Genomic DNA, 22,841 nt, shown 5'->3' on the forward strand with positions numbered 1-22,841 from the left:
GAGCCCAAACCCACACGACTCTGAAAAACAAAGGGACTACGGGCCTGGATGAACAGATGGGAGTAATGAAGTGAAGCAAACAAGGGAAAGAAAAATCTTCTCTCCTTTCTAGCGAACCCATAAAAAGTGGCACAGGGGAATGAGCAAGAAGCGGGTAGAAGACAGCAGGATAAAGGGAGGACAGCTAGTGCGGCACCACCAAATGTCCCCGGGTATAACACGTCTACCAAAACATTCCTGGACATCAGGGCAACCGACTTCAGCTCCTGTTACGGCCAGTCCTGGTAAAGGAGGATGGCAACCAGGTCCCCGAGTAGGCTGTTCTCTAGGCCAGCACACTTCGGGGCAGGGTAGTTGAGCAGGAACTGCTCTCATGTGCCAACTCTCGTCAACCTTGCAATGCTTTGTGTTTTTCTTAAAGCCTGAGATTTTGCAAGTTACATAAGATTTCTGTTTCGCACAGCAAGGTATGTACAGGCTATCCCTCCCTCTGCTCTCCCACGAGCAGGGCACAGCAACCTGAAATGTGATCTGCATGCATCCTAAACACATAGAAACCTCAGTATTATTAAGTCTTATAACTGGGGGAACGAGGGGAGTAGCTTTTGACTTCTCAAAGGACAAGGCTAGCAATATTGTTTGCTTATTTTACTTTCACGCTCACCTTAGTTTGTCCTCTCCTCTTTTCTCTTGTATGCTCTATTAATGTACAGCTAAGACAAACTCAGCAAGAATCACAAGAAAGACACTGGGACAGCTCGTAAACTGCCCTGGCAAAAATCAGGATCATTCTGCTGGCTGAAAATGCAGCTCTGCCACTTTACATCAGCAGATGCTTACCTGTGGCTCTTAATGGTTAATAAATAACTGCAGTAATAACAAAAAAATCAGCCCCAGCATTAAGACATAATTTGTCAGAGGCAATATGCTAAAACAGCCTTTCCATATTCAGCTCAAGTAGTCAGATAAGCCTCACCCCCAGCCCTGCCCCATAGGCCGGGCACCAGCTCTGGAATGAGCCCCCAGTGGAAGACATCAGGGAACAGATCACATTCACTTTATATTTGTTCATTTTTCACATTTTTTCGTTTTTATCAACACATTTCTAAGAACTACACTTTGAACATGCATTTCCCTCGAACACTCATGTGTGTACTTAGCACTCATTGCTCCAAGTGCCTTCCAGATGGTTTTCCTTGAGGATCTCCAGCAGGTCAGCGTCCCCGCTGGCTCCCGCTGGACACAGCCTCCCAGAGCTCAACATGTTCCTCAGTGTTTTCCTCAGAGCCCTGCAAACTGGTAGGGCACTCAGAACCTTTCCTTTCAGCTCACGGTTTCATCAGGGTGCCACAGCATCGCTGCCCACATCCCACCTGAGAGAACTGCCCTTGGATCTAGTAAGGATTAGGAAGGAATACTTTTGGATGGCTAAAGGAATCAGAAGATCTGGCTTCTCCTCCCAGCTCTGCTTCTGAGTCATTATTAGCATAAAATCAGGTTTGTTACATCAGTGACGCTTGAGTAAATAAACCACAACTCATCACTGTGTTTTATTTTGCAATACCTCAGTGGGCTCCTCTCGACAAATAAACACTATTGATGCTGCATTTCAGGTATAGGGGGAAGGAGAGTCATAAAAGGACCTGAACTGGTCAACAACCTTTGTGCAGAGGAGTAGTATAAAATCATAGCTTATATCGAGGATATTGACTTTCACGGGACAGGTATTTAAAAAAAAAAAACAAAACAAGGCAACCCTTACTTGGGGAGATCAAAAGCCAAGTCCTGCCTGCAGGTCTGACAGTGCTGATGGGCAAGAAAGATTGAGAAACATCCTGATCCTCTTCTGATGAGCCAAGGCTGAAATCCTGACTCCACTGAGGTTTAGGCAAAACTTATGCTTGCTTTAATAGTGCCAGGATTTAACCTCCACAAAGTTCAAGTGTGAAGGCAGAAGCCTTAGGAAAGAGATGGCCATCTTCATCAGCCATAGCTCTGGGAGACCATGAGGTGAGAAGAACGACCAAAGACGGCAGGGAAAGCAGGGTCTGAACCCACGAAGGCCTGGCTCAGTGTCATCTCCTCCAGTATTGAACATCCTTTTTCCATCAGAGTTTTGGGGGCAGGCGGGTCTCCTGCATGACAGTGAGCCAGGCAACTTAAGCACTGGGCTTCTTTAGGGCTAAGCCGCTCCACGGATCCATCCACACAACCTCTGTGCTTGCACCACACTGCACCACAGCCTCTGCGCTCAAGAGTTCCTTCAACACCCACAAGCGATCCTGCCCAGCAAACTTCCTCACTGCCAGAACATCTCTCCAGCCTTCGCACCTCAGACAACTGCTCCCCCTCACGTGGGATGGCTGTGGGGGCCAAATCACCAGTTGCAGGGCACAGCAGGGCTTCTGAGAGGTCTTTGGGCCACGTCTACCTTTACTTTGAAATCAAATCATGCTGAATCTCTCAAGAGCCTTGTAAGCGTTCTCTCCTCAGACCCCGGCATCAGGGCCCTTCCCTGAACCCCTGAGCCTTTCCACCCTGCTCAGATCTCATGGCTGGACTCGCCCCTCCATTCGGAGGTTACATCAGCATCTGCTGTTATCCAAGCGAGCAGGAGCTGCTGAGGACCCTGGTGGACCAGGCGTTGGTCCCATTCTCAGATCAGACACGTTACGGGCAGCTATAAGGCCTGGCGAGCTCATGATCCCCTCTCCTCTCCTTTGACTTCCCCCATGCAGCTTTCCACAGCCGCCAACCCAACATCTGATCGAAGGCCCGGGGGAGGGAGTCAGAACTGTCCGGTCTGGTTATGAGTGAAGGTCATTGATCTAGAGCAGACCAGGGATGCGGAAAACAGGGGAGGGAGGAAAAATCCCTCAGAGAGGGAGAGAGGGAGAGGCAGGCAGAGACGGCGCACGAGTGAGCGCAGGGGAGGGCAGCGGAAGTGGCTGAAACACAGTTTCACACTCGGAGACCCAAGGGCTGTTGTCAACCCGTCCTTCATGCTCACATCTTGTCACACTAGAGGTCAGGTCTCCCAAGCGTTCCTGGAGAGCTGAGCTAGCCCATATGGCAGGCAATATGTTAACAATATGGATCAGCTGCTCGTCAGGGCCTGAGCAGATGGATGTGACAACCCTGCTCTTATCCCAGGCAGGCTTTTAGCATTTTCCTTCTCCTCAACTCAGCCCAACTGGAAGAGCTCTGCCCGAGAACTGCTGCCTCCACTCCAGGTGGACAGTCAGAGCAGAACAAGTACGGAAATGCCTGCCTCGCTTTACTGGGATGGACGTGGGCAGGATAGAGCCCCATCCAGACCAGCGCAGGAAGGATCTGGGCCAAACCTTTATCCAGCGAGAGCGTGCTGCAAACGGGAAGACCTCGCTATAATCCAGATCGGAGCTATTAACTCCCAACCGGGGTGATCCGGCAGATATCGTATTCAGATAGATGTTCATGGCGTGTTACCACCAGATGCCACACGTTACAGTCTAGACTGAGTTTTGTAACTGCCTGGGAAAATTTTCTCTCACAGAACAAGTAATACATAAATAGATGTATATTTTAATGGGCAAGTTAAACTCCTCCTGGCAAAGGCAGGCAAGTTGATTTCATTCACAGGCGGGGAAATTTCCACAATGATTTTGCAAGGCTGTTTCATATTCCTCGGCCCAGCTGAGGATCTGAGCTCAGGGCCAGCCCAGCTGCAGTCCCATGGAAGGCAGAGCTCTCACTTTATGCCCTTTGCAGCTGCAGCCACACAGCGATCCCAAGGATCCCAGCAGAAATAACACACTCAGCCCAAGCTGACCCCCAAATTTAGGTTCAAATAGCACGGAAGCAAGGCAAAATATATTGTAAATTCAAACACAGACAAAGCAGGTATTTCTAATTCTTTTCCCACACTTTTCCTTTAGCTTTCCCCCTGCACCGCACAAGAGGCTTCATCAACTGAACAAGAATGCTCCCTCCAACCCTTACAGCTCTAGGACTGAACAGTCAGCTCGTGCCTACAAACAGAACGCGGAACAGCAATCGTAGCCGAGGGACGGGCAAAGAGCCTCTGTAGCCCAAAGTCAATCGAGCTTGTTTTCAAAGTAGGAGCCATACAACTTGCTCCAGGGCTGAAGACTGGAACCCGGGGATTTCTAGTCCACAGCATGAGCGATACAAAGCCACGTGCCTGAAAGGCTAAATGCATCTCCTTCACTGAAGTGGTGCTTGTAGAACCAGGGGACCCTCAGAAAAGAGCCAGAGTCAAGGGAAGTATTTCTATCATCTCTAATGAGCCTCTGTCCCTCAGAAAACAGCCCCTGGAGGACACTCAGCTTCGTACAGGCATTGCACCCAGCAGGTACGAGGAGGAGAAGGCAAACATGGAAAAGGATTACTGATCTGCAAGAACGTGAACCTTGAGGTTCACTTCAGCACCTAAGGAATTCTTGCTGTATCAGTCTCCCCCTCTCGCCTCACTGACTCAGGGCTCCTGCTCATCCCAGGTCCGTCGGATGGATGCGTAGGGCTTTCAATACCAGGAGCAACACCAGAAGAAATCTGTGAGAAGCATCACAGGGAAAGCTCCCTCTGATGGAAAAAAGGACTCAGAACTTACACAGCAGTATCCTCAGCAGTTTCCCCCCGACCCCAATGTTGGGTCTCTGGAGAGGCACATGAGGATGTTTGATGGAAAATTCACCTGCTTCCATCAAATTTGTATTTTATTTGGTAAAACCTCAAGGCTCTTCATATTCCACTACTCCATTCCCTCAGGCAGAGCTCTGAATTGGGAAGCTCTCTCGCCTCTGGAGGCCTGGGGAGGCGTGTGCCACTGCTCTAAAAAGGGACACAGACACCAGAGCAGCTCACGCAGAGTTCCCTACATTAATAGTTCAAACCCAAGCTTTCCAAATAAAGCATGCCAGACCCTGGAGGAGTTTCAGCACTGGGAAGGTGTGGGAAGGCACAGTTCACCCGTATCCCATCCTGAAGCACACTCTATTTCCTGGCAGGTTTACTGCAAGCACTCAGGTCTGTAGGCTCCGAACACGTGGCAAGCGCTAAGCCCTGCTGAGCCTTAGAGGATCATGGCTGTTGCTCTTTAAGGTAGGGCATGCAGGAGATGACTAAATTCTCCTGTGCCACACACAGTCAGGGATGGACAGGGATAGTTGAAGCACCAGACCAACATCTTAGACCTGTGACTTTTCTGGTCTTCCCTCTTGCTAAGCCAACACAGTCTTTCCACGCTAATCCTTCCAGTTCAGGTCTCAGCTGTACCTGTGACTCCACAGTTTTGGATACACTGCTTTGCCCAGGTATCATTTATGGCACAGGAGCAAAAGACAGAGGAACGTGGTGATAAACAATTGCCACAGGCACTTCAGGTCGCTGATCTTCGTTCAGGCATCATCATCGTTTAATGGTGCCAAAAAAGTACAGGGACATCCCCTGACAAAACCTCTACCCCTCCAGAGCAGACATAACTTCATACAAAACCCAGCCACAGCACAGATCCTCAGCCCCTTCCCTCTGCAGCACCACAGCAGTGCCACCAGGTACCTCCCAGCTCCCCAAACCATTGAGAAGAAACAGATTATCCCACTGTTGTTATCCCACAGCTGCTTTCTTCTAGGCCATGTTGTGCCATACCTTTCTTTGTGGCGAAGCTGTGACTGGAGCCAAGCAGTGAAGAAAGTAAAATGGCTTTTAAAAACAGAGTCCCACCCCCTCACAACCTTTCCGGGTTTCCCACCGTGACCACAGATATCTCCCAACTCCTCTTCTTTTGTGAAACGAGTCAATCAGAAACTGTCCCACACAATACTTACCCAGGGGACTCCCGTGGTAGCCTGTTCTGCCGTACTACTTAGCTAATTGTTAATACTGCACAGCAGCTCATTAGGAAGAAGGAGGCTGTGAGAGCGAGCAGTTCAAGCCAGCGCTTTGCTGTGTCAGCTGGGCGCCCGTGTCTCTGCAGAAATGGGCAGCGAAGCAGGGTAAACCCAGTTGCGCTTGTAAACCACCCCAGGACAAACCCCACCATGCATTTCCCACCCAAACCAATGACTTTTAGCCGCTCTTCTAAACTTTATAGTCTAGGGATTCCCCGGGAACTGGAATGGAAGCTCTGGAGAGCCCAAATCACTCACTCCAGTCCTGCTTCAGAGCAGAGGCTGTGTTCATAGAACAAAAGCCAGTACCTTGCATTGAGAAGTCACAGGCTTCAAGGTCCATTCCAGTGTACAAAGCCAGGAGAGCAGTCAGGTTCTTTGATTTGCAGGTGGTCTCAGGTGAAGACAGTGTGAATTTGATGGCGTCCCTTCACTTGGTGAAGTCTGTTTGCCCTAGGGAGAGTTTCAAAAGGAAATGAATATTCCCTACCCAGCAGTACGCGAGCTCAGGTGAATCACGAGCACAAGCAATGACGCCGGCCTCAAATGCCACAGCCACCCACAGATCTCAGCCCTTGGTCGCACACAACAGTCCAGCAAGGCAAGGCATTTCACACCCTGCCAAACACATTGCATCCCAGCCTCCTTCTCTTGCCACGAGCGGTGCTAGCAACTCAAAAACCAAGGCACAAACCACCATCTGGTGGGCCACGCACTCCAGCTTTCCCCAGGAAAGCAGTTGCAGCAGCAACCTATGGAACTAAGCCATTACTGCACAGAGCTTTCCCCATCGCCTGCCGAGCCCTTCTGCACACGAGAGGTGATGATGCCATCCCTCGTCTTGGGGAAAATCATTTGCTTGTACTCATCTTACAGCTACCAGAACAGCGCTCTATCGTCTTGTACACCTCCGCAGCAAGTGTATCTCCTCAACCCGAAGGACGGTACAAATACCACCAGATGAGACAAAGGAAGAATTATTTCCAGTTTGGGGAGGCACGCAGTAATTAAGCGACTTGTCAAAGGTCACTTGGCAAAGCTAAGGCAGCATTGAGAACCAAAAACAAACCTCTCAAATTTTGGTCCAAGAGCTGAACAACCAAAGTCCCACTTCCCTTCCTGTGCTCCTTGGGTGCTCGCTGCCACCTTTCCAACAACTTTCACCCTTCTCCCCACTCTCCCTCGACAGCTCAGACCATTCCCTTCCATTTCCTGCACTGGAGGAAATGGCTAAATGCACGGATTAAAAGAACAAGAACTTTTACTTTACTTACAAAATTAAACCCGTCCTAGCTCCAACAAGTGACAGAATCTCAGAAGCTTCAGACTCTTCTGTGAGGTGGGATTTCTAGACTGGACGGTTTTGGTGGTGGTGTTTTGTGTTTTTGTTGTTTTTTTTTTTTTAATTTCCATCAGACAAAAATAAAAGAAGCAAAACAAAAGAAGGCTGTTGAGATCAATTTGTGATAGGTACCGGGCCAAAGAAAATGGAGCCAAAGAAGTCAGAACCCTGCAACCAGCAACCTTTGTGTCAATTTAAGCAAATATTGTGGCGTTTCCATGGCAATCCCTGTTTTGAATATCCACTACGCTCACTTTTTAAAGGGCTTTTCCTGTTTGCATTTCAACTTCAAAACCTGTAAATATTTTCAGCCTTAACACATCCCGACCTCCCCCAGCCTCTGAAATGAGATGCTATCAAAGGTCTGACACGAAACCTTCTGTCTGCAGCACCCCAAAGCTGCGACAACTCACAGCAGAAGCAGGTTGGCAGCCCACCGCAGCTGGGAACAGCGGAAACACGGCGGGACCTTCATCCCGCTCTCCGCACGATGCCAGTCCCTTTGCAGCCATAGGTACAGGAGCCCATATTCCTTCCTTGTTCAGAAAGGATGAGTGAAACGGGTCTTCGCGAACACACAGCACTGATAACATCAGCCTGGAGCAAGAAGCACGCAGCAGGTGTTTTCCAGGCTTGACTCCATCCCGCTCTGCCAGCTCAGGCCACCTATAACCTGCCGTGCCAGCCGCTATTCCTGCTTGGAGCCCCATCCTGCGCCCCGCTAGGAGCCGGCTGCTCGCACAACCCCAGCTCCGCCTGACCCGCGCCTCGGACCTGAGCTGGAAGTCACAGTGATCGATGCTGTGCTGGCTCCTGTACAAGTGGGAGCGAAGAAGAGTCAACCTTGTCTTCACCTGCAAACTGGGCAAGGGTGGAGATTCTCAAGCTCCCTCGGCAGGAGCTTGCAGCTCCTTGCTGTGCCACTCCATCCCTGCTCCACCGAGCCCTGGGCAGGTGCTGGCAACTCTGAGCACCAGGAGCCTGGGGTTAATCCTCTCCCCAAAGCGTAACGCTGACCCAGCATCTAACACCCCATTTCTGTGCGCACGGAAGTGCATGAAAACACCTTCTGCTGCGCTGCAGAGACACACTGAGGAACTTCATCCCCAAACCCTCCACTTCTACAGCTTGGGCCGGTGCTGCCGGAGTGGAGCCGCTCCTGGTAGCCATGGGAGCACACTGGTTAATTCCGAGTTTCCTGGCTCTGATGGATTTGTGCCAGGCCTCAAATGTTAGCTTAGTGTAATTTTTGGGAAGTCAATTTCCTTTGTTGTTTTTTTTTTTTCCTCGCTCTTTTTTTTTTGTTGTTGTTCAAGCTTTTTTCCCTCTTTTATTTTCAATGGAAAAGTAGGAGCATTTGAACGAGCGTCAGGACAGGACCATCCATCCACAGGCTGTAGCTTCCCAAGAGCATTTTGTAGGCACCATGATACGTGCACAGAACAACCATGGAAACAAATACCAAGCGACTTCAAAAGCCGTTACGCTGAATGCCCACAGAAGCAGCCCTGAGGGAGCAGTCCCATCTCTCGCGCAAACGTCACTCCTCAGTCCTGACCAACAACGTCGGGTGCTTCTGATACCACCAGCAGATGATGCACGATACCTGTTGTCCTGGCCAGCTTCCAGCTCAGGTAATTACATCCTACAGGAGTTTCAGCTGGATATTTTATCCCTTCTTCACTTCCGGCCCTGAGCTGCTACACTGGGAGTTGCTAAAACCCTATCCAGATCCACCCCGGATGTGAGCTGGAGGGAATTCTGGTCATCTCTGCAGGTCTCAAGAGCTTGGTGCTACAGCAAACAGCCTCTAGATATACCTTCTTACATACATCCCATAATATCCCTAACTAAGAATGAGGTGCGGAGAATTGGCCTTTCACATCAGGAAGCACTGATTTCTGGAGGGATGAGCTCACTGCTGCCCAACGGAGCAGTCATCTAGGACACGGGCACTGGCTGCTCTCCTTCCCTGAAGTGGAAACTCTCCTCCTCATCACTTCACGGAGAAATTACAGCTTGCGGTGGCGGTGGTGTAAGACTAAAGCCACAGCCGCCGGTCTGCTGCAGCCAGCGGCATTCCATGCCACAGGGGATACCGGTGGTGTTGGAAGTATGGGAAAAGACCATCCAGGCTTAGAGCACCTATAAGAACAAGCCTAGCAGGGTTCATGAGGCCAAACCAAAAGGCAGTGGGCTTCACTGGGTCTCCAACTCCTCTCACTGCGCTGCCACTAAGGATTCATGAGCAGGGAGGGCTGCCAAGGCAACCCCGGGTGGTGGCACCAACCCCTGCCAACGTTCGGTTCAAAGCCAGGCAAGATGCAGGTTGCCCCCATGTTCCTGGGGAGCTGAGCTTTGGCATTGACCATAGCCACAAGAATGTGGAGCCCTGTGAAGCCGTCCAAGCCGCGAGGAAATGACCTGCTGACCCACTCACCACAGCTCAGGAGTCCCCATGCTCGGAAGAGGGCTCTATGAAACTTTTTTAGTGCCTTCTTTGTCACCTTCTTTCAGAAGATTCTGGACCAGATCCTCACCTGGTGTAAAATCAATGCAGTTTCGGTGGCTTCAGTGAAGTCATGCCAATTTAAACGAGTTGAGGATCCAGCCTTCCAAGTTACTGGAGCTGCCAGTTCTTCCTTTGGATAATCCCGAGGGTGATTTCACAGCAAGCAGCAGCACAGGCCCAGCCAGCCCGGCAGGATCAGCTGCGCTTTCCTGCCCCCCACGAGCAGGGCAGCCTGTGGCGGCGTCCCTACTGCGAGACCCTGCTGCAGCAGCATCGGCCCGATCATCATCTGCTGCTTTTACCGAGCTCCCTTCTCTCTGTTGTTTAATGAGAGGTAGACACAGCACAGAGTAAATTACTCCAGGCTTTGGATCCAAGCTTCCTAATTGCTCTTAGCAGGGGAGCTGTTGCCTTTCAGGGCACTGTGTCACACACACCAAGCGCCCAGGCTTGCCGTGTGTTTGGAGGAGGTGCAGGAGCAACGCTGGTCACTTGTCCAGCAGCAAAACCCAACCAGGTTAGGTTTTCACTGGCTACTACTGTGCAAAGAGCACGTCTTTAAGAACAAACCTGGTGCGGTTTTTCCCTCCTTCCACTCCCACCAGCCTCTTCTCCAAGGAAGGCAAAGAGTCCATCACTGCCTGGCAGCTACAAAGCCCCTCCTTGTCCCCAGTCCCACCATCGCTCCGCCGTCTATCCACACCACGTCTCGCTGCGAGGGAAGCAGGCAACGTAGGCGCAGAGAACGTGGCACAGCTTCAGCAGGCACCGGGTGTGCAAGAACTTTCTGTGTTCTGCCCTCACAAGTCCTTCGCTATCCCCCCAGAGCAATTTTCTAGGCAACAGCGTGGTTGCATTCCCTTCCCTATCTCCTAATAAATATCATGCTAAGCAAGATGAGTATCTCCTTCCCAGACCAAGCGGCATGACCCACTTTCTGAATCAGGGCAGATGCAATTGGGCCCTGGAGTCCTGGACCCCTCCCAAAGCAGAGAGATTTTGTAACAATTACAGCAAGAAGCAGAAGGAATAGAAAAGTAATAAGCGATCAAAGAGTGCAGTGGTGGAGCTGAAGCTGTGGGGTAATTGCTACTCCTTGCCACCCTATACTCTGGCATTTGCCTAGGACACTGGAGCAAGAGCCACGCGCGCATTCACACTACATCTCTCCTCCACTGCCCTACATTCCTCAAAAGTAACAGGTCCGATTTCAAGTTCTGGCTAATGGCTCAGAGAAGACAACTGCTGCCCTCCCTTCTCTTCTTCTTCTCTTTTCCTTTCCCCATAGCAGAGATGGAACAGAGGATGCAGTGGCAGTGTAACCCCTTCCTCCAGCAGACACACACATCTGCACATCCTACCCTGCCCCAGTGGCAGCCTGCGGGCTCTTCCCGAGGCAGCCGTGCCCCCGGCATCCCAGCACTGACATCTGGCTTGCGTGCTCTTCCAGCTGCGACAGCAGAGCGCCTGCCTCTCCCACACCCAGCGCCAAGACCCACTGGTCACGGGGGGAGGCTGAGCTGTGACCCTTCAGAGGGGCAGTAAAACAAAACGCCCTCTGCTTCGGGCCAAACACTGCCTGGCTCGCAGAGAGAGGGATCCTGATCCCTCTCAGTTTGGAGATGTTCCTTTTCCCCCCCCCAAGAACACCTCTGTACTTTCCCAGATGTAGCTGGGATCAGACTACGACCCCATGGGCGTGGAAAACCATTCGAAGGAGGTGAGGTGAATGTCAGTGGTGCTTTCATCACTTGAATCCACAAACAGACCTTTCCTCCCAGAGGAGCGCAAGCCCCCCATGGCCAACAGCGTACAGAAAACCCCCTACGAGAGAAGAACACACCAGGATGTGGTGGTACCCACGCTGGCTCAGCTCTGGGGCACACAAACCCATGGGACTGCGCACTGGGATGTCCACCAAAGGATCACTCATCTGTCCCAGCTGCCTCCCCTGGAAAGCACAACGGGCAAACCGCCCACGAGACCTACGGCAGCACCCCAGCAGCTCCGAACGAGACGAGCCCCCCGTGCCAGGGACGCACTGACAGCAGAAGACAGGACTTGCCTCAGAGCACGTCTGACAGACAGACGAGAGACGGGCAGGGAAGGGAGCGAGCTGCGTCGCTCACCCGGGAGCTCAGAGCTGGCACTGGATTTCCAACTCCACACTTCTCCTCTGCTCCCTGGCTGAGCCACCATCGCGACGGTGGCACAGAGAAACACGCTCAGGGGTGCTCTGACCAGCACCAACAGCTGCCAGCATTGTCTGACACGGCAAGACGAGGCAAAAGTCACTTTTAAAGGATTTCCACGACAATTTTACTTCTTCGCTAAATAAAAACTTAAAAAAAAAAAAAAGAAAGAGAAGAAGAAAACTTTCACCCAAACTTCAGTGTTGAAAAAAAGAGGAAAAAATCTTCATCTTAATTCAAAATCCTATTTGATGTGTCGTGGCATGAAAATGTTTTTCACTGCATTTTTTCAGTGTGATCTCATGCACCCAGCAAACGGGGTACGCCCAAAACACCAGGTATTTTATGGGACACAAACAGAGCGCAAACATACACAATTAAAAAAAAAAAAAAATGGGATTGGTAAATATTTAAATTAATCAGAGCTGGCATCTGTGCAGCCTCCCCTCCCAGAGCGAGGGATGTTTGCAGCTTTGAAAAAAATAAAAGCTAATAACATGACCTTTTCCTTCGTGTTTGTTAGCTCGCTGCAGCTCGGTGGGTTGGAGCAGCCCAGGCACCTCCCAAAACCAAGTCCAGCAAGTGCAGCCCGGGCTCCTCTCCTGGCACCGGGGGCTCGGCGCTGCCTCCGCGGCTGGTGGGGACGAAGCTGGCTGGGGGAGTTGCTCCAACCTGTCTGCTGTCTCACTTCATAATGCATGGGGTTTGTTGTGTGTATGTTGGTGTTTTGGTTTTTTTTTTCTTTTCAGTTTAATTGTTGGAGGAGTTTATGAAGCTGTTTGCCAAAAAAACAATCGACTCCAGGGAGCCAGCTTACACAAAAAGGGTGTGTCGCGCGAGCGAGGCCGCGGAGCCATGGAAACCACCACCTTTTGCATTTGCCCAGGTGAAGCCAAAGCTTTGTGGATGGCTTGTGAAATCAGCAGGGATCTGCGAGGAAGTGAAACTCGTACACGCAAGTGGGCATTAAGCACTCCGAAAGGTGATCACATCCCCCGGCACCTAAATCTCCCAAAAGCGAGGGCGAAGGCTCACACTTTGGTAACGCTGGTTCTTGTTTGAAAGGTCACACAAACACACCAGCGAACACGCAGCTCACGCCCCGAGCGCCTGCGCTCCTCCAGGTCGGCAGGGATGGTTCTGCCCCTGCAGGACACGCAGCTGCGCAGGTTGGCAAACCCTCCTGCCCATGGCACGGGGTGGAACTGGATGATCTTGAAGGTCCCTTTCAACCCAAACCATTTTATGATTAAACAGCCGCGTGACCAAAAAAACGGGCATCTGAGCACCTCTGGGAATGAAACCACCACCAGAGCACATGCCAGTGTCTCAGACAGCACACCTGAGGTGCTCGTCCTGGCCCACAGAGGGCACAGAGAAGGGGATTGGCAAGGGGAGAGGGATGCTCCCGGGTCAGCCCGTGGCAGCAGGGTGTGAGGACTGTGCCACGGGACCCACGTCAGGATGCACGCAGGTATTTGGGGCAATGTTTGTCTTGTGAGCTGACGTGTGAAGGCAGGCGGCTGGAGAGGGACCCTGGCTGCATTCTTCTCAATCTTAGAAAAGAAAACAGCAAATTCCTCAGAAGCACTGGCTGCTGGCCTGGCAGACACCAACGCCGGAACAAAGGGCAGAGAAGGGATTTTAAACCCACCCAGGTTCTGCTCCAGGATTCTCCTGCTACCTCCAGGAAAGAGTGCTCTGAATAGCAGCTCTTTCTAAAGAGGTAACATCAATTATTCCCCCACTTTCAGCTGCTGAAAGTGTGCCGACAACATTTCAGGTTACAGGATTTCACCCCCTCTGGTGCCGTACACAGAAGTGAGCAAAAGATGGAGCCTTACCAGGCCATGTCCTGCAACTGAGCACAGAGCATCGTGTGGTGTACGGTACAGCCTGGAAAAGGTGAACAGGCACAGAAAGTTCACAGGAACGAAGTTCCACGTTCATCCTCAAAATCAGAGCTGGCCAGAGGCAACAAGAAGCCAAGTCTCTTCCTCTTCGTTTGACTTCAGCCTGCCACATTAACAGCGGGACAATTCGATCCTGGAGCTTCTCTTACCTGGAGTCAAAGGTCCCTGACCACAAACCACATCAAGCAGCAGCTCCTGCACTGAACGAACCCTGGCGAAAGGAGTACAGACCCCTCAGTGTAGGGGAGATTAGGGCAGCGATGCTTCTCGTGGTGCAGGGACGGAGGGAAACCCTTGAAAGCCCATCAGTGCATTTCTGATTCACTGTTGGCTTCCACTCATATATTGACACCAGGACTAAATCTGTCTCCAAGGGCAATGACCTGGGCTCTTCCCACCCACTGCCCCTCGCTTTCCCGGTTTGTTAGAGAATCCCAAGGTAGTGCCAGCCAGACACGCCAAGTACTGTTTACGTGGAAGGTCCTCAGGGCCACCTCCTAGCGAAGGCAGAGCCTGTGGCACCAGGCGGGACTCAGAACAGTCCCCACCTGCTCCAGCCACCGCCTGCACCTCTGGGCTGCCTGTAGGCGAAGCCCATAGGCACTGCAGAGCCTCCTGCCTCCGAAGGGCAGCCGGCAGGGACATGGGGAGCTCCAAAGGGGACCACAGGAAGGGCCCAGCAGCCCCCGAAGCAGGCAAGTGCCGGTAAGACTTGGTGTGTCAGCCCTTCTGGCATCGACCTCCCAAACTCATTCAAATATTTTCCTTTTTTTTTTTTTTTTTTAATTTAATGTTCCCTATAATTCATCTGTCCCAAAAGATAATCAATAGAGGCCGTAATGAAAATTTGAGCCATATTTTATGATCCGCTGCAGGAGAAAGGGCCACATCAGCAGGACTAGCCTTGGCTTCCAGCATCATTTCTGTGTGCGTTTGCCTGTTTGCTGGCCAGATTCCCCCCTCCACCCCCCAGTGAGGCTGCTGACAGGGGCAGCCCCTCCAGGAGAAACTCCCACCCTTCCCTCCTACCTCAAACCACAGCTCCTTGAGCCACAGCTGAAGATGAACGTGTAGGAGAAAGGGAAGTTCCTGCAGAGTGCGAAGGGCCCTGACCCAGCAGCCTTGGGGAACCTGCTGAGCATCCCTCAACTCCTCAGCTCTGAAACAAATCCTGCGCCCTCAACCAGACCCTGGGGAGGGGAATATGATGATCATATTGCAGGATCTGAAGAGTTATTTTTGCCCTTCACAGTAATTCCCTAATCCTTGGCACTGCCTCTCAGGCAAGCCGGGCTCCTCTTCTCCCAAACATCACCCAAGAGCGAGAGCATCCAGTGGAGGCTTCCCCAGAAACCACACGAGTCCAGAACCTGCTGTGCTGCAGAGCCCCTGACACCAAGGCCAAAGCAGCACTTCGGGGCTCCCAGGCTCACGAGCAGCAACACAGCTACTACAAGAAATCCACGTGGGCTCAGAACTCTCCATCTCCGAGCACATCAGCAACCATGGCAGCAAACTAGACTAAACTAGGAGGAATTTCTTCGCTATGAGAGTGGTGAGGCCTTGGCCCAGGTTGCCCAGGGAAGCTGTGGCTGCCCCATCCCTGGAGGGGTTCCAGGCCAGGTTGGATGGGCCTTGGGCAGCCTGAGCCAGTGGGAGGTGTCCCTGCCCATGGCAGGGGGTTGGAACTGGATGATCTTTAAGGTCCCTTCCAACCCAAACTATTCTATGATTCTATGAAACTCCATAGCTCCACTCAGACTCCACAAAACACTCCTGTCTTCTCCCTCCCGTGCCCCACAGCCAGCTCGCAGTCCTACAGGTACATTCAGGTTTTTGAATGGTTTGACAATTGGGATCTGGAATCCCAACTTTCTTCAGCACCACTGGAAAAACAAGGGGGAAAAGCACGAGGAGCCTAAAGCACGTTCTCACTTCTAGCTTAACATTCATATCCAATCCCTGGGACTGTGCTCCTCCATGTCTAATCCGAGGAGAACCTCAGGCAACCCCACCTGCCTCTCTCTATTCCTTTCAGGCACAAATATTACCCCTGCTCCCCAGTTCACCAATTTTAACTGGAGTACGTGTTCATTTAGGAGCTGTGCTGACCATACTTCCCCAGGTGGGTAGTGGCGAGGAGGAGCAAGCCCGTCTCCGTGCCAGCCTCCACACGCTGCTGTGTGTTTTTCATTCCACATTATAAATCCCACAGTGCTTTCAAGCACCTCCATCTATTCTCCCGGCACAAAATTAGCAGGTTTGTTGGTTTTGCACACGCACACGAACACAGTCAGGGCTGAAACGAAGGCAAAGGCCTCAGTCCTGTTCCCGGAACCTTTTTCCACCTCGAATTCCCAGCAGCAGGTCCCCTGTCCTCCCTCTAAAGGCTGGAGCATATTTCATTGCCTGAAGCTGCCGCGTCCGCAGGGAGCCGGAGGTAACAAAACCGTCTTTGATTTGGCCAAGGGAAAAATATCAGAAGTGAAAGGCCAGAGTGAGGAATTTATAACAGCAGCTAAGGCAGCAAAAAATACAAGCGCCTGACCAGAAGCTGCCCTCCTGTTCAGCAAGTCATGCTGTTCAGCTTCTCCTGTGTCTTGGAGGGGCAGGATGTAGCACAGAGCACCACCAGAAACCACCAATTTTCTACACAGACGAGGCACTGCCACCCTCACCAGAGCTCTGCGAAACAGCGCTCAGCCCTGGGGCAGAACGTGGGAAGCCAAGAAGCCTCTGCTCACCCAGAGGTGCTGGTGGTGATCTCCTGTTATCTCACTGCTTGCGAGTGCTGCTTTTCCTTCACAAAGCTGATGGAGCAGCACTGTGCAGGTGTATTGGGATATTCTGCCTCCCAAGGAGAGCTAGAAAATGCTCTCTGGCTTGGACTGCCAGCCTAGGATCTCTGTAACCACTGGTCAGCAAGAGCCAAATACTCCCACCTTTCTGTTGTCTTGCAAACTTAGAAAACAACCACCTCTGTTTAAAAAATACAACACAATATTCAAATTGTTGTTTCCAGCGAGTAAATAAGCCGACAGGTTTGCAAGATGTGTGACAGAAGGACTGTGAATGCAGAGGATAAGGGTGAGCAGCTTTGTGCTTTAACCTCATACAGGAAAAAGGACTGAAAACCCAAGCAGAACCAGGCAGGGCGCTGCGGTCTCTGAAGCCTCGTGTCAGCATCACATCCAGCCACCCCTCTTTTTGAGCTGAGCTGCCCTCCCAGTTTCCCTGTGCCGATATGAATATCCGCCTGCCAGAAACTCAGGGAGAGCACGCGGGCTGCACCGCGGCTGCTGGAGCCACCGCTAACTCGCCCCAGATTTGAACTGGTGACCCTTACTAATATCATCCCATCCCTTGATATCCTCAGGGAGCAATCAGCACATTTTATTAACCCAGCCAATTTTAGAAGTGCACACGCGGTATTCTAGTTACTTGTTACAATTATGCGTTATAGGTCCATTTCATACATATGCTTATGTCGGAGCGATGGGCAGTAGTTTAAGGCCGTTATTACGCCGTCACACCAAGGATCACGGGGCTGAAGGAGCTCTGGATTCCTCGGAGCACAGCACATACCCAGCGTCTACAGACATCACTTCTAACGGAGTATAAAGCCTCCGAGATCCTCACAACCAAATCCATTTTTTAAAATGACACGTTTCCACCTATTGGTCCCTGGAGTGAACTAATTGCTTTTGCTCGTATCAAAATCCAGGGTTATTTCACTGAAAGAAATAAGCAAGTGCCTGGGAACTCAGAGACGCCCTCAGTTTTCTGATGTAAAACATGCAGATATATTTGCAGCCCAAACAGACAAACTTCCAGCTTTGCTGCATGACTCGCCACAGGGGAGTTCTTCACTTCACAGCAAAGGTGGGAAAACAAGGAGTTAAAGTAACCTGACCAAACTCAAATAGCAATTTAGTCAGAGCTGGGAGAAGATAAGATTTCTGTCTGTGCTCTAACCACTAGGCTATCCCCTTCTTTGCTAAATAAACTTCTCAGTCCAAGGGGAGACTGCTATTTCCACTTGAAAACTGGTGGTTTGTTTTGTGCTTTTATAAATTGCCTGGTGTTTTTTTCCATTTTATTTATCTGTTTGAAGATGACACCCTACAGCAGGGAAGCTGTTCAGCAGGGCAGCAGCCCAGGACCATCCTTAGGTTCCTATCTGCTTCAGAGACAGACTCCCCAGAACGATGGTCAGTGAGAACAGAAAGATTTTGCTGCATCCTAAAATAGAAGACAGGCTGAGGGTATCACCCTGCAAACACCCCTAGAGTCCAGGAGCCCTGTAGGCAAAACTGCCCAGAGCCCAAGTTCCAGACCTACCTGCTCTGGAGCACAGGCTGGAACCACTGACAGCCCAGAACAAACTATTTACAGACAACACAAAGGTATAAATGACATTCAGCGACAACATCCAAAAAAAAAAAAAAATCCCAGATCAAAATAAAATCAGAAGCACAGACTTTTCAAGGCTGGAAAAAAAAAAAGTGTATGCTTTTGTATAAACCTGTACTTACCTGGCACAGAAGCAACTCCACATTCTGGGAGCAGCAGCTCATCACAAAGTGCTGGAGAAACACAGCTGAGCACAAACGCCACAGGAAGCAAGAAACTCCTACTTCTTTCCAGGTGAAAGCAGCCCCACCATCTGCTTGAAGAGTTTTAGGTGAGATCCCTTTCTCCAGCTGTGAGTGAGTTGCTTTTAACCTTGATGGGGGCTCAGCTCTCATTTAGAGGAACCACAGCTGAAGGGACCACTGCTAATTGTTTTACCATCTTACCAACGTCTTAACCTCAAATCGTAAGTGCTCTACAGAGTGAATTTATTTGGGTTTTCATACTGCATTAACAGCATTTCAAAGATATAGATATTAAAAATGTGTAGAAGTTGCGCTGGCATAACACAGAGACGCCTCTCTTATACTTATTTGGAACTTGTGGAAATTTGTTACTAATTAATATGAGCCAAAATAATTGTTTCCATGCAGGCCATCAGTTTAGAATTATAGAATAGTTTGGGTCGGAAGGGACCTTAAGGATCATCTAGTCCCAATCCCCCGCCATGGGTAGGGACATAACTACCACATCTCAAGTTAAACAGGTATAAATGGTTTCTACATAAAAGGGTTTAGACAATACAACACGTCTTCCACTTTCTCCCTTCTTCCAGCACTTATGCTCCAGTTTCCCTTTGGGAACTGACGTGTTGCACAGTGGGAAAAAAGTCTGTTTCATGCGTGTGCTCAGAGGTCTCTTTGCTGGCACCTTTACAACACACATGAAGTTTGGAAGAGTTGCTTAAAGTAAGCGCTTTCTCCCTCAGTTCATTGCTTAATGGATGTTTTCTTTTCAAGATTTTTATTTATAAAGATCTTCTTTTGTTTTCTAAACCCATGGGTTTACGGAGGAAACATTCTGCCCTCAAATCATCATCTCCAGGCAAAGGAAAGCCGCTTAAGACGTTACCCACTTATTGCACACACATACCTCTACACGAGATTCTTAATCTTCACCCACCCAAGATTAAGGCAAGGCAAATGATGAAATCGATACCAATACAGACAGCAACATCTATTACAGTTTCAATGTTTTTGTTGTTATTTTTTTTTCTGAACTAATAAAGCAGGATGATTTTAATGTGATTGTGGCTGTTTATGCAGTACAAATTCTCTGTTGTTTGATGCTGGGAGTACTTATGCAAATGCCCTGTTTTCCGTACAGAAACCCTGCCTTTGACACCTCATCTGAGTAAAGAAAATATCTGAGTGTTTGCGAGATGAGGATCCATTTATGTTTAAGGCTCCATTACTGATCAGGAGGCAAAGAGTGTCCTTAAGGTGGATATAAATTATAGTTATACTAATATGAAGGCCTTTAGTCTCTGTCCTGGTGATGTGCAGAAGAGCTTTTGAATAAAGGAGATTCTTCTCTCACAGCAGTTTCAGGTCTTTTCTTTCATTAATCAAAACCTATCCCCTATATCTCCGTATGTTTTCTCTCTCTATGCATGTCTGAATGCCTCTCAGAGGTTTTACACTCCTGCACCTAAGATCCAAACATAACGAATCAAAAATCATTTTGCAAGCAGCGACAACAGGCATTTCCAGAAGTTACATCACGTAACAAGTCATGCAATTAAACTTTAATGAAAAAATAAAAACAAAAACACCCAGCAGCCCCGAGAGCTTGCTTTGTTTTTCAAACAATCTATCACCAAAAAAAAAAAGCAGGACGTTAAAATGGAAGAACCTCGGACTAAAGCTGTGCTGTAAACAATTTTTTCCTAATGAATTCCACCTCTTTACTGCACTGAATCAGCAGAGCCGGATGGAATTTCTCCCTTCCCTCTGTATAAAAGGCTGTAGTGCTGATAAAACTAGTAACCCATGAAGATCACCCCTCAGGTGAGATGCCTCCTGCCAGCATCTCTGCTCTCAGGGGGTTGCGGTCCAACACCCTTCCTCCGCCCGAGATGCCGCCTGGCTCTCTGAGCCGTCCCCTTAAAACCAGTGGGACCTTCGGTATTGTGATGGGAGAGCAGGCAGGAACAGAACGTGCCTCACGGCAACTAGAAATGCGTGTGGATTCCTCTTAAATAAACGTACAGACCTGGTTCTTCCAAATTTCTAAGTACCTGCAGCTCTGGAAGGCTTCAGCTGGAGCTGTAAGCCTTAACCTCCTCTCCAGAAGGGGTACCTGAACCTTGACGTTCTGCTCCTCTTTCTCAACCTCACCCTCTGCTTCTATTTTTCCACACCTGCAAATGAGATGCCTTTAAAATCAAGCCTTTTATTTCACGTCTGCTGAGATGCTATCATCTGATGAAAGGTAACTGGGGTTTACACAAGGACAAGAGAACAGGACGGGGTTGTCATTTGCAAAATACCATCAGGGAAGGCCAAAAGGAGGCAAAAAGGGGGGTCACAGATGGACCGAGAAACCACCGAGGCTGTGGAAGAGAAGACACACGAACACTCCAGCAGCCCCACGAGCTCCAGTTCACTCACGGCTGCAGAAACAGTGCTCGGCACAGCTAGAAGCAGTGAATTCAAGCTTGTCCAAAGCAGCACAACTCCAGCCTCCCTGTGTCCGTTATAGTGGTCTTTTTTTCCCTAACATTTGGATTTTTGTATTTTCTACAGTGGGTGACAAAACTAAATCTGAAATTGGGATAAATTTTAGAACGTTTGATGATATTTCTTTCTCACCATTTATTTTTCCCACTGCAGCTCTTTTGGACAGCGACACAACCAGCGTGTTCGAGGCTTTGGATTTCCTGAACAAGCCCTAAACCATCACATCTGGATTCTAGATACTGCAGAGGGAGCTTAAAACAAATAAAATTCAAGCCAATAAAATGCACAAAGAAAACAAAATAAATTGGGAAAGTGTCCCGGTTATATTTTTATCTTTAAGATTTTCTTCCCTTTTTGTGGAATAAAGAAAAGTTTGGTCTAATCAGTGCCGTTATTCCTTCCCCTACCTGCAAAAAGGGATTTCAGTTTTTAACTAAGGCTGAATTTCCTCAATGTATTTAAATGATTTTCAGGGAAACCTACATTTGGATAGCATTTTTTGTTTTGTTTTTTTACAGTTCACTGTATTGTATTAGAAAATCAAAGATCTGTCTATCAGAAAAGAACATTTCAGTTCCAAAGCACCAGGGGTTTCGAGAGAAGGTGAGGTCTGTGCCGTGGAAGTGCAGGAACCACTTCTGAAGGGGCAGAAGGCAGCACAGCCTGGTCATCAGGAGGTGGGGACACGGCTTTGGGCAAATGGATGGATTCCTGCCGCTGGGTGAAATTTCCTCCCATGCTTATCCCTACAGACACCATTTCAGGGACACTCAGAAATGATAAAATTATAAAAAAGAGACGCCCTAAAATCTGTCGTGACTCTGCAGGGAAGTGCCAGGGCCACAGAACTACGTTACCAGCTTGGAGCCAAACCGATGGGAATGAAAGTCACCCGACTTAGCCCTGAGAATAAACACCAATTTATGCAAGAAGGCAGTCAGATCTTTCATTCTCAACAGCGTCCCGAGGAGGAGCTGCAAGAAAACCATAGGGGAGTTTCTAGTTTTGAAGACAATTGAGAAAGCTGGCTCGAGCCGGAATCAAAATGCGAGTCACCGGAGGAATCATGGAATAGTTTGGGTTGGAAGGGACCTTAAAGATCATCCAGTTCCAACCCCTCTGTGTTGGGCAGGGACACCTTCCACTGGATGAGGAAGAGGAATCCCAGCCTGCCACTCCAATCACATCCCAACGCCATCCCTTAGCACAAGCCAAAGTCGGGCAGGAGGCTACGCACAGCAAAGTCCTGCAGATGCTGCCTTTTAAAATTTTGGATTCAGAGGCTGGAAACGAGTGAAGCCTCAACCTGTATGAATTCACCACGATCCAGAGCTTGGAAAGACTGCTGCCCTCTTCCTGTGCTTCTCCCCAGATCATGGATGAACTTCCTGCCTCTCTCACACCACTGAATGTGTTGGGATTCCTACGCACCAGCTCACTTCCCTCAGCACCAATCCTGCTGCGGGTGAAAAAGGGGTGAGAGATTTGGTCAGGCTGTAGCAGAGCGCCGCACCAGCAAAGCGCCGAGCAGTGCTCTTGTGTAGCTTAAATTACGACCTAACTCCAGCACGCCGTCTCATCCATTTAGCATCAACAGAGAAGAAGAGATCCCATCAAACGGGAGCTGGGCTGGGCTATGAAATCTGGGATTAGACATCTGGAAAACCATCTGAGAAAGCAGGCTTGGGAAGGCAGTGGGGGATTGAATACCTTATCCTCCCTGTCTGGTAAACACTTCCAGCCATCTCAGCGCATTCACTACGCATCCTCCCAGCCCCAGGTGTGCGACAGGCGTGTAGAGACACAACCTGCCGATGACAGGAAGGGAGACAGACACGAGGAGGGACCGGGAGAGCAGGACAAATGAAACAAGGCAGACGAAGGCCAGAAGGCAGGT

The 22,841-nt window shown here is 49.8% G+C and overlaps 1 protein-coding gene across 3 annotated transcripts in view; it reads right to left on the minus strand.

Moving 5' to 3' along the window:
* Positions 1-22,841, minus strand: part of CASZ1 (castor zinc finger 1) — a 206,588-nt gene that overhangs the window by 163,443 nt on the left and 20,304 nt on the right. For all 3 annotated transcript variants that reach the window (XM_054085594.1, XM_054085596.1, XM_054085593.1), the window contains exon 2: positions 6,201-6,344. The gene's annotated coding sequence lies outside the window, so the exon portion shown is untranslated. The remainder of the gene's footprint in view (positions 1-6,200; positions 6,345-22,841) is intronic.

Source organism: Cuculus canorus, chromosome 21 (genome assembly GCF_017976375.1).
Source record: "Cuculus canorus isolate bCucCan1 chromosome 21, bCucCan1.pri, whole genome shotgun sequence".
Taxonomy (NCBI): domain Eukaryota; kingdom Metazoa; phylum Chordata; class Aves; order Cuculiformes; family Cuculidae; genus Cuculus; species Cuculus canorus.